At 36.6% G+C, this 12,091-nt stretch overlaps 1 protein-coding gene across 1 annotated transcript in view; it reads right to left on the bottom strand.

The window, feature by feature from the left end:
• The window catches only part of LOC121513429 (neurocalcin-delta A), a 140,666-nt gene extending 129,809 nt beyond the window's left edge, over positions 1-10,857 (bottom strand). Inside the window, exons 1-2 of the mRNA XM_041793186.1 lie at positions 10,730-10,857; positions 4,813-4,908 (exon numbers count right to left, since the gene is read on the bottom strand). The gene's annotated coding sequence lies outside the window, so the exon portion shown is untranslated. The remainder of the gene's footprint in view (positions 1-4,812; positions 4,909-10,729) is intronic.
• Positions 10,858-12,091: the final 1,234 nt, after the last annotated feature.

The following is a 12,091-nucleotide window of genomic DNA, read 5'->3' on the forward strand; positions in this document are numbered from 1 at the left end:
TACATTCACAGTCCATTTGTGTTTACAGATGGCTCATCTTCTCCCCATTTCCATGGAATCAGGTATTTTTGAAAGACTTAACATCATGTATTTACAAGCTTATCTGGTTCAGGCCGATGCTTTGTGTGATCAAACTTTGGCTGATTCATACACAACCATCTGAAGTACTGACTGCACTGAAATCCCTTTCGGATTATGCGCTGTGTGAAAAATTGGATTTGAAGCTAGTTGCCAGATTGTTAGGCACAAGCAGTTGGAGTCTTTTTCTTTTTGGACTTTATTTGAGAGAAGTCATACTAGACAGACAGATGGACATAAACGCACAGACACAGACGGACACAGGAATACAGATAGTTGAGTCCTAACAGCAAGCTGAAACTTGAATGAGAGGCCACAGAAGGATGTGTTTTTAAGGAATACCTGCAAAAGGGTGTGATGAAGGGTGCAGCACTGATCAACAGCAAATCCCCAAATTAATTTAGAACTAAAACGTCAACAGAGCCACACCATGTGGATTCAAACACCCATCTAATAATAATAATGATAATCATCATCATTGTCTCACAGTGCAGTAAAATTTGTGATGTATTATTTGATTTGTTTATTTATCCTTATTCTTTAATATCTTTCTGGAGAAAATTTACAATTTTTAAGTCTTTGCCTTTTGTTTTCCACAAGTGTAAACTTAAAACTTGAAGCTCTGTTTCATCCTGACGCTTGTCCCACACAAAGGCAGGGTCATTTTACATGCTGAATTAAAAAAAAAAAAACAACTATTAATCAAAGTTTTATGCAATAGCCAACAGCTACTAAGCTGTTGTTAACATCCTGATAAAAATGAGCTGCTGCCATCTGATTGGCTGGTTTTCTTTTACCCTGTTTCCTATCAGACATGGAACAGTGTGGGAAATAGTTTCCGCATTTGTCCTTCAGTTTCCCAGGAGGGATGGCTTAAATTGTTGGCATTCCTCATTGAAACCAGGGACACAGCCATACTGCAGCTTTTTGAGGCCCCTTCTCATATTAAGAATGTGGAGAGGGTCAAATTACAAGCATATTTTATTTATTTTTTACTGGGCATGATCTCCCTTTGGCAACTTTATTTTTAAAAACTGAGACCAGACTGAGAGCACTAGAGGGGATAACATGAAACACCTGCCAGATCTGAGTCTACTGTGTCACAGTAGCATGGGCAGTGCCATCAGACCCCAAAGCTCCATATAAGGGAAATATATAGACAAAGAAAACTATCTCAATAATGTACTGTGAGACAAATGACTAGATTTCCACATGTAAAGGCCTCTCCCTTATGACATAAGCACAAGTTAAATATCCCACAAATATCCCAGCATCCTGAATGTTTGTTCTAAGAATAAAGGGCTAATGCAGTGATTTAATCCCACCTCTACTCTGCCTGGCACAAAAGTCTGAGAGCAGTCAAGATCAACAACTGTCAGCATATCACTTATTTGATACTTGAATGTATTTGAAATTACTTGATATTTAGTACAGTTTCATAAAAGCTTTTAAATTTCCACAGGACCCACCATCAGCTCCTCCGAGAGAATTGCGACCCAAATTTTGGAGATTTTTTTGATCAATCAGTAGTTTTTAATCAAAAATAGTAGAGCTTGGGCCTAAGATAGTATAAAAGGTGTAACAAAACAATGAAACAGGACAAAACATGCATGTTTTATGGAGTCTTTAGACATTTTGGTACATTTTTTTCCCAGGCACACATCTATGACCCGTTGAAAAGGGCTTGGCGACCCACTTTTGGGTCCTTACCCACCAGTTGAGAACCACTGCTATAAAGCATACTGGTTTGCAAATAAAGACTCTGTACTGTTACCGGTCTTACTACTATAATTGGAGAGCTGTCTGCCTGTCTGGATGTCTGGATGTACGTCTGTCTGGATTTGCAAACCTCCCTGTTGCTCCTATTCTCAGTCATACCTCTCAGAGGACTTCCTGGGTATACTGGGTTGAAACTGGAAGCATGACAACGTTATAAAATGTAGAGCTTTTGTTTAAAACTCTAAAATTGCGTTTTTTACACTTCACATTGGTCCCGCTCAGGTTGCCATCCACTTATACAGCTGACGTGCTGTGAACAGTGAGTGTATTGTGCTCTTTTGCTGTATCCCTCTTTTAGGTAATTTTCACCAAGCGGTCTGTTTAGTTCTGTGCAGCACGGCATGCATCTTTTTGTACCGTCCCACTTTTTTGGCATCCTTCCGTAGGGGTACCAATCTCACCTATCTGTCCCAAAAAGGTAGAGCTACACACCAGAGATGTCAAGAAACTAAGTACAAATACTTCTTTACCTTACTTAAGTAGAAATTTCAGGTATCTATACTTTACTGGAGTAATTATTTTTCAGCCTACTTTTTACTTCTACTCCTTACATTTTCAAGCAATTATCTGTACTTTCTACTCCTTACATTTTAAAAATAGCCTCATTATTCCTATTTCATTTCAGCTGGTTTTCATTCCGGCTTGTCATCATTCAAAAAAAAAACAAATAAAAAACCCAAAAACCTATTCAGATAAATCCCGCCATCTGGATAGAGTGAATTTGATTGTGGTTGGATGAGAAGTATAAACATATCATAATCATATCTTCCGCTCCATGAAACACACGTTAATGCTTAGTAGTACACATGTATGGTTCTTGAATGTATTTGCATTATACTAAAATGCGTTCATTTTCAATGGGCATAAATGCGGCTGAAATAGGTGCATCCCAAATTTTTCAACATTAACATTTTAATATAACATTATAGTCATTATGGCCTTTAGAAGAATGTTTTTTTGGGGAGGTGGGGTAGTGCACTATAGGCCCCTGTGGTGCAGCCTAAGCTTTTGTCCTTAATGGCATTTTTCCACCCTTACATTACTTTTACTTTATACTTTAAGTAATTTTGAAACCAGTACTTTTACACTTTTACTTGAGTAAAAAGCTTGAGTTGATACTTCAACTTCTACAGAAGTCTTTTTAAACCCTAGTATCTATCCTTCTACCTGAGTAATGAATATGAATACTTTTGACACCTCTGCTACACACACAAGAATAGGGGACTGCACTGACATCACGACTGCTCAGCCCTGGGCTGCAAGACATGGAAGTCTGCTCTGTGAGGAGTGTGCATAAACAGGAGAAAAACAGACTCATATCTGCTTAAATCGGGAATATTTGGACTCGACAGAGATCCACACTGTTTCTTAGTTTTCTCTATTATGGTGAAAACTGATGATCAAGTTTTGGAAATAATATCTTAAACATCAAAACAGCATAAATCACACTTTAACCATTAGAGCTCTCAGCTACTTTTTAACCATTGTGTTTCAACTGGACTTTCTGTCCTAAAAACTTGTAAATCATCAACCCTGTGATGCACAGCCAAGCTCTAAACATCCTCTTTTTTTCAGGACAACCTGGCCTTTAAGAATATGTGTTTTGCAGCAATGTCACTTGAATTTTAAAAAAATTGATGGGGCTATAAAGGCAAAAGAAAAAAATAATTGGAAAATAAAAAAAATAAAGCTTAAAGACTGTTCGATAAAACAGTTAACATTAATGACTACGTTTTTTTGCACCTTTCTCATCCCTTTGGGACAGGGAAAAAAATATTTTCTGTCAAAAAATCTGCAAAATACTCTAAGTTTTACAAAAAATATTCCTTGTGCTTTTGGGAATTTTAGTCATTATTTAAAATGCAGTGACTCTGACTGATAAATCACAGCCCCCTGAGTTTATTTCTCTCTATTATGAATCATTCAGGCTGTCTTCTGCAGTTTTTAAGTTTGTGCACATGCGCTGTTCAGCAAAGCATGTTGTGACGACAGAGCAGCATGCCACTGGTTGTCACAGCACAGTTGCAATGCATTCTGGGATACAAGCAAGCAATATGGAGGCAGCTAACTGCAGGAACAACTGAAAAAAGGATTATAAATGGATAAAAAGGCATCCACTATTGGAGTAAGTGGTGTGGATTTAATCTTTAAAGACCCCGGAGAGTCACCAAAGTTCCAGGCTTGCTAAAAAATGTTCTGTAAGGGATACAAAGGTGGAACAATGGACAACAGAGAGCTTTCAGGGGGAAAAACAAGCCGCTACGATTTATGGTTCAAAATTTATTCAACTTTGTATAACAAGTGTCTCTTCTTGTCGTCTTGTCTTCTTGACCGTCCTCAGAGTTAAAAAAGTATGTGATAGAAAATAAATCATAACTTTGACTCAACAACACATAAGAAGACGAAAAAAATCACTTTATAAAGCCTGATGTGACCTTTAAACACACACCCCAGGGTGTCCACATAAGGACTTGTGAATTATTCCCACAGCAAGGGTGAGCCTGCAGCATGGATCCGTGCTGAGATTTAATTTCAAACACTCTGATCTTTAATATCTAAAAGTAGCGACATAAATGCAGTGTGAATTATTGGCAGAATGATTAATTAGAGGTTTGGATAAAATAATGAAGGCTTCCAGTTATATGTGAGATTACATAGCTGTCATGTCTACAATATTCCCCTGCTCACCCTCCTCTCCTCTCATTTTTATCGATATGAATCATAAGTTGATTCAGTCACCAAACGTGTTTATCTCCAATTTCTCAGCTTTCACCAAAAAAAGTCATGCATCAGAGTAAGACAGTCAAGAAAAAAGGTGTTACCACTCCATTCCTTTCCAGGGTTTACAGTAGTATCATCAATATTTCAGTGTTGAAGCACAAACTCCCTAAATGTTAGTATAACTGTAAACAGGTTAATAAGCTAATAAGATACATATTTAGAAAGTTTTCTTACCTGCTGAATGTGTGAACACCTTCAGCTCAGTCAGGGCTTTCAGACGGCTGGATCAACCCTTTTCTGATGAGTCCTTCCTCTGAATGATGACCGTATCTTTAAAAAACAAAAGCACAAAGAGAGACACACGAGTTTTGATTTGTCTCACACAAGTTGTAGTTAGTAGAGAAGCAGGATACTATTGGCATGATATCAATCCTGGCATATGTGAAAATTTGTTCAGGTAATTACAACCAATACTTTGGTTAGATAAATCCACCTTTATCAGCTGTAAAATATTGTTAAAACATACAAATAATTTAGTGGAGTTGAAGGCAGGCCTGACAGACCTACATCAGCTGAAGTCTTTTTCTTCATTCATCATCATTCCTCACACTTTAAAGTGCATTTTTAAGGACTAAATTTTGTTAATTTGTTCATCCTCAATCTTTAAGTTGTGTATTTTAAGGACTGGAGTTTTAGGTCCTTACAACTATATTTGAATATCGGCATCAGCATCAAATAAAATTAATTTGTAAATATCAGCAAAATCCAACATCATTCATCCTTAATAGTTTGTAACAAAACCAGTGATTCTGCCCTTGATGTACTCTGTTGTAAAAGATTGTGCATGTGTTTGTGAACATGTGTCTGATGCAAAATTGACTGAAAAAATGAAATAGCGAAATAAAATCAGAATTACAGAAACCAAAAATGCAATGCCTTCTGATTCTACTTTGTTCAGTGAATTTCATTAGGGATGCAAAAATGTTTCCATGAGTAGTGGCTCCTAATGCACCTCAGTCAAAATAATCTCTTAATGATATTCTTCCCATACCAAGCTGTGCTGGAGCCATGCACGCATGAGTTTCTGTTTATAGTTCTGGGAGTGTACATGTTGAGTTAATGAGTGGGTCAGAGGTTGGCTGTATATCATTGGCTGAGATCCAGCTATGTGTAACCCGCATGGTTCAGTGTTAATGACCTGCTGTCCCGACAGAAACATGGGATTTCACTCTGACTTTAGAGTTCATACGTGGGGTCAAAGAAGACACTCAGCCTTATTTCACTTCACTGTAGATGCTGAGAAAAGATGGTTAAATATCCTACATAACCCTCCTGTAATTATTCAGAATGTCTCACAGATAATCATACAGTCAAGCAAAATGAAACAGGCTCTAATTCAGTAGAAAATACACCAAAAAAAAAAAAAACAGTGAAGCAATGCAAGACCACATCAGCACCTCAATTTCTCATTAAGATTATCTGAGAAATACACTCTTATGAACATCTATTTGTGATAAACTCCTAAATTACCTCCTGACCCATAAACTATAGGTCACTATTGCCAGCTTATAACCCTTATGATTAGAGATGATCCAATACCATTTTTCCCTTCCAGTACTGATACCAAGGTGTTGGGTGTCAACCGATACAGAGTACCAATCTGATACTGGTGTAAACTTTCTGGACTGACTGTGCAAACTAGCAAATTATTTTGGACCTACATTTGATTCAGAAGATGGCTCAGCAAATCACAACCATAATGTACAGCATCTCTGTGACACTGATGTTGTTTTACTGATAAATATTAAAACAACAATAACACAGTGGGCTGCTTCACGGGCTCTCTCCATCTCTCTCTTCATGACGCTCTATTCAGGCAGCATCACATGATGATGGAGCAGCCTGCCGTTGGCTGACAGACACTCACAAAGGAAAAACAATTTGACGGTTAGCATTTAAGTTAGTTGTAATAAATAGCTGTAATTGGATTACAGTGGATAAAGGATGTTCAGTATCAGGTTAACTGGTTTGGATGTAACCTTAAAATCCTGAAAAGGCCTGAAAATGCTGCCGTAAGGGATTCAAAGGGATTGATAGCTCATGGGGCGGCACAACGGCTAGCTTCAAGAGGAAAAACAAGAGGCTACGATTTAGGGTTTGAAAGTTATTAAACTTTTATTCAACCGTGGCACTTCAGTGCCAGTTTGGACGTGTTTTTTAACAAACATATGGGGAATAACTGTCACACAGTCTCCAAACTTTGCGGCTGCACTGGGTCCTGTGGTTCTTCTTTGCTGCTCTAATAATGGTAGCTCGTGCATGCAGTGTTTTCCGACAGCAAAGGAGAATAGATTTCCGGTTTAGAAAGCTAACATTAGCATGGTTAAACAAACCAAATATAACATTAAACAGAACAGTATTGAAACGGTGCATAACGTGTATTCACCGATACCAATACCTGCATTTTAAGCGATACTGGATGTATTTCTGATACCGGAAGAAGAAATATGGGACATGGAATTTTAATTAGTTGCAATTCATTTTAACAGGTTAGTCTGTCTGAACCTGAATAAGTATGATCACAGCTGCCACAAAGCTTATAAGCACTGGCACTGACACTCCTACCTACTCCACTGTTGATTCTGGCTGCAGCTGTCAGTGATGTCACACTACCTGGCGCCCCAGATGTTAGCTCATCTGGATCCCCATTCATGTATTAAACTGCAAAGATAGGTGAGAAAATCTATTTAGCACAGTGAGAAGGGGGGTTCACTATTCTTTAATGTTTATCACCAACACCTCTGTTGAACTGTAATGTTTTACACTCCTTTCAGGGTATGTAAATACTTTAATTAAACCAAGGTTTGAAGAGACATGCTGAAAAAGACAAGTTTGAAAACACTACCTCCATTTGTGGGGTATGGTGTAACCAACAAAGAACGTACCAAAACAGATGTAGCTACATCTGCACTACAGGTATACGTAGCTATGCCTTGAGCTCAGCTTTATAACCAACTGAATAGCTAGCCTAGTCCATGTGCATAAAATTAGAAATTAAAGTAATCTTTCAAACCAAAAGTAAGCTAAGAAGTTGTTCTGATACTGATACAAACACCCAAAATATTTTGGACACTGTATAAAATGTAAATAAAACATACTGTAATGATTTGCAAATCTTATAAATCCATACTTTGTTCACAATAGATCATAAAAATCATATCAGGTGTTGAAAATGAGTCATTTACCACTTCACTACTGGCTCATGTTGGATTTGATTGCAGCTACACATTTTCTCAAGTTTTTCCACAATTTTCTGACCCAGTTTGGTGACCTCTGCCTGTTTTACTTTTGAAAGACTCTGCCTCTCTAAAATGCTTTTTTCATACCCAGTCATGTTACTGACTTGTTGCCAATTACCTTATTATTTGCAAAATTCTCCTCAAGCCATTTTTAATTAGTATCTCTTACTTTTCCAGCCATTTGTTGCTCCATCCCTACTTCTGCTGAGATGTGTTGGTGTCATCAAATTCAAAACAGGTGAATATTTTTTGTAATGGTAAAATGTCTCAAATTCTGCATCTGAAATGTTTTAAGTTCTATTGTGCATAGAATATGAGTTTTCGAGAAATCATTGCAGTCTTTTTTTTATTTACATTTAACAGAGCTGCTATTCTTTCAAAGAATTAGGGTTGAAGTATGTAACACCAAATAACAGTTTCTGCTGATAGAAATGTGATAGTTCATTTACAAAAGATCTTGATACAGATGTAATTCCTTAATACATGTGACTGACATGCATGACCAGAGACAGTTTTCCATGTATGCAGTAAAACCTTTGTGCTTACAATATAAGCAGCCATTTATATGAAGAGGAAACACTGTCAAGGTGTTATACAAAAAAATCTAGTAGTGTCAAACACCCCCTAAACTAATCACCTTATGCTTTAAATCAAACATACTTATTAAAGTTAAGGAGAAAGCTGGAAAATATCTTACATTTTTACGACATATCGAAGAAACAAGATAAAGGTTACGACAATATTATATAAGGATAAAGTTTGTGTCAAAATAACATTAACTAGTTTCTCTCAACTTGAAGACCGTTAACTGTAGAAGCCCAGTTCCGCAAAAGAAAAAAGGGGAAACTAAGGCAGTTCTTGAAAAAAAAATCCTAAGTCATAATTATGAGATACAAAGTCGAAATGATGAGATAAAAACTCAAAAATTCTTATGTAATAAATATTACTTTTTTTTTTTTTTTTAATTGCCTAACTTCCACATTTATCTTTTTTTAAGTGGCAATAATGGGCTTCCATAGTTAACAGTAAGAACCACTAACAGTTAGAAATAGGGAATATCATTTTATCTATTTTTTAAAATTCATTCATTTAGCTATGTGATATTTTAATTTGATACATTTCTTTCACTTTCACAAGTAGTTTTTTTTAAACAAGGGATGCACAATTTTGGATTTTTTGCCAATATCAGATATGCCTAATTAATTTTTGCTGATACCAATATTGATACCAATATCAAAAATGATTCAGACCTAAAACTTCAGTCCTTAAAGCACACAGTTTAAACAATTTAAAGTTCTAGGATGACCACATCAAAAAATTTCAAAGATCTAGTCTAATCTGATTTAGTTGAAAGCTCCATGAACTAATTTGTGTGTAGGGTCAATATATATATATATATATATATATATATATATATATATATATATATATATATATATATATACAGCTGATATAAGCAGACATTTAAAGCCTAAATAGCTGCAGGAATTTTCATACCCACAGATACCAAAAATACACTTTAAAGCTAATATTTTCTGATACAGATATGTTGATAATATTGATAAAATTGTGCATTCCTAATTTATACCACTTCCACAGAGCCCGAGACATAGCATGGACAAAAAAACAATTAATTGTGGCCACAATATAACTATAACATGCACACGAAATACTATTCATGGCCACAAAATACTAATTAGTGGCCAAGAAGTAGGTATAATGTGTGCTCAATACTAATTAATAATCTTAATATCATATCTGGACAGATGGGTACGCAAATAATCATGCAAACTGTGCGCACGTTTTACTGATTTCGTGGCCACAAATTGGTATTTGGGGCCATGAATTAGTATTTTGTGCGCATGTTATAGTTATATTGTGGCCACAATTTAATTTTTTTTTTACCATGTCATGTCTGGGGCTCCGTACATTTCCACTGGCAATTGACATAAGTACCTATGTGACATGTGACCCATGTTGACTTGAATTAAACTGACTTTATTTTTGTCATTTCTTTACAGTAGGTGAAAAAACAACTACCAAGATATGATGACAGTGTGTAAGGAACCTTGATAGAAGAGAAAAGCTTATTCTTCCATACTTACTATGGCTTTACATGTAGTAAGAACGACTTCTTTAGTTGTGACCGTACAACTCTCATCTCTAGTGTGATTCTGTACCAAGTACGCAACAACGACTAATACATCTGACACACGGCTGTGTGGTCGTTGACCCGAGATACCCCTTGGGATGTTTTACATGTGTTTAGAAAGGAAATATCCCCCTTCAGCCAAAGCAAGGTCTACTAGAAACTTCCCATCTACAGCACGGTGACAGCAAACAGTTTCTTATTGTAGAGCAGGCTTAATTCACCGCCTACACCAACAACAACCTGCGGAAATCTTTGTAGCAAAGGTAAATAGTCTATCCAACAATAAACATATAAGTTTAATACATAATGAGGATGTGATGCTGCAGACGTATTAACACTCAAAGGAATGTCAGTAGGGTATTTAAACCGCATGGCTTTAAACCAGAGCCACAGAAAGAAGTTAAAGTCTACCTTAAATGGTCCAATTAGCATAGCAGGCTAAAATGCTACAGTTTAGGGATGCGCTACACACGGTAGGTTGTTTAGACCGGGAGAGCTGTCAGAACATAGCTTACTGCACCTTTATAAACGCGTATCTAAAGAAGAGTATGGAGGCTTTCTGTTTGAAGAGTACTTTCATTTTACCATCGTACAAAGATGCACTTCTGCTGCCATGCCTGCATTAACTTCGCGTGGCTGTGTTTTGCGTGTAATAAACAGGAAACAGAGTAGAGAGCGTAAAATGCAGTAAATGGCTAACCTCAACGTGGAGAAAATACACCTATCCAGGTCAGAAATATCACCAGACGTGGTTTCTCATCTGCCGGCGGTAACCTCTGGTAGACAGCAGAGATAGTCTCACAACACATGTGTCTCGAACAAGTGTCAGTTTGTGGAGTAACATCAAAGATTGCATATAAACAAGATGAGCTTCATGAGAGGAAAACTGGCGTTTCTTCCGGTTCTTGTTAAATTTAGTTGTCTTGTTACATTCATGGCTTTCCTGTGTTTTGACGTGAAACTTTAACATAATGCGCTTTGCATTTTTACAGTATTGCGGTTTGTTGTTTCAAAAATAGACATTTTAATGCCTCAACCTTAAAGCTGTCTGAGAACGATATTAGGGCATGACTGAGGTATTCAACAAAAAAACAGTGAGTGAGGAGTCTGTCTCATGCCTCCTCTAGAGCCACAAAATCGATTAGACTTTGGCCCCATCTATTGGTGGCATAGGCACATTAGAAGATTTATTCACTTAAGTTATTTATTACAATAAAAACACCGATCTACTATTAACTACAACCATTTCTGATCTGTTTTATTGCTGAACCTTAGGTCAGTGGGAGATAGAGGAAGTCTTTCTTTTTTTTCAATTTTTCCTTTTTCTTTTTTGTCGACTCGTTGGGTACCTCTTTAAGGCTGAAGTAGGGCTTTATTTCCTTTTTATGCAGTATAAGAATAAAATCAGTTTGAATCAGAACAGCTTAGAAAGAAAAGCTTATATTCCATACAATGCTTAACTTGAGGTTGTTTTTTAACTACTCAATTAAAAAAAAATTAAGGTGTGCTGTATGCCTTATATTATGGTAAAAATGGGCAAAGAGTGGCATTTAATTGCAAAAGGCAGCTTAAATGGGCAAGAAGAGGCAAAAAGGGGCAAACAATTTCAAAAAGCAGGATAAAAGTGTCTAAAAGGCGAGAAAAGTGACAATAAGAAGTGGCAAAAATGGGCTTAAAGCAGCAAACACTGGGGGAAAAAAGAAAGAAGGCCAGAAAGTGGCAAAAATGGGTGAAAGATAACCAAAAAGTGACTAAAATGGGCAAAAATCTGTAAGAAAGGTGGGAAACATGAGCAATAAGCATGAAGAAGTGGCAAAATGAGAAATTAGTGGCATTTAATTACAAAAGACAGCTTAAATGGGCGAAAAGTGGCAAAAAAGGTGAAAAAAGGGGCAAGGGATTCCAAAAAAACTGGATAAACGTAGCAAAAATAGGCTAAAAGCAGTAAAAATGGAATTAAAGTAGCAAAAATATGCAAATAAGGGCAATGAAATTATGCAGACAAAAAATAGAGGTTGACAAGTAAACCTACTGTGTAAGTGTGGGAAACAAACTGATTAAT

The sequence above is a fragment of the Cheilinus undulatus genome, linkage group 8 (genome assembly GCF_018320785.1).
Source record: "Cheilinus undulatus linkage group 8, ASM1832078v1, whole genome shotgun sequence".
NCBI lineage: Eukaryota > Metazoa > Chordata > Actinopteri > Labriformes > Labridae > Cheilinus > Cheilinus undulatus.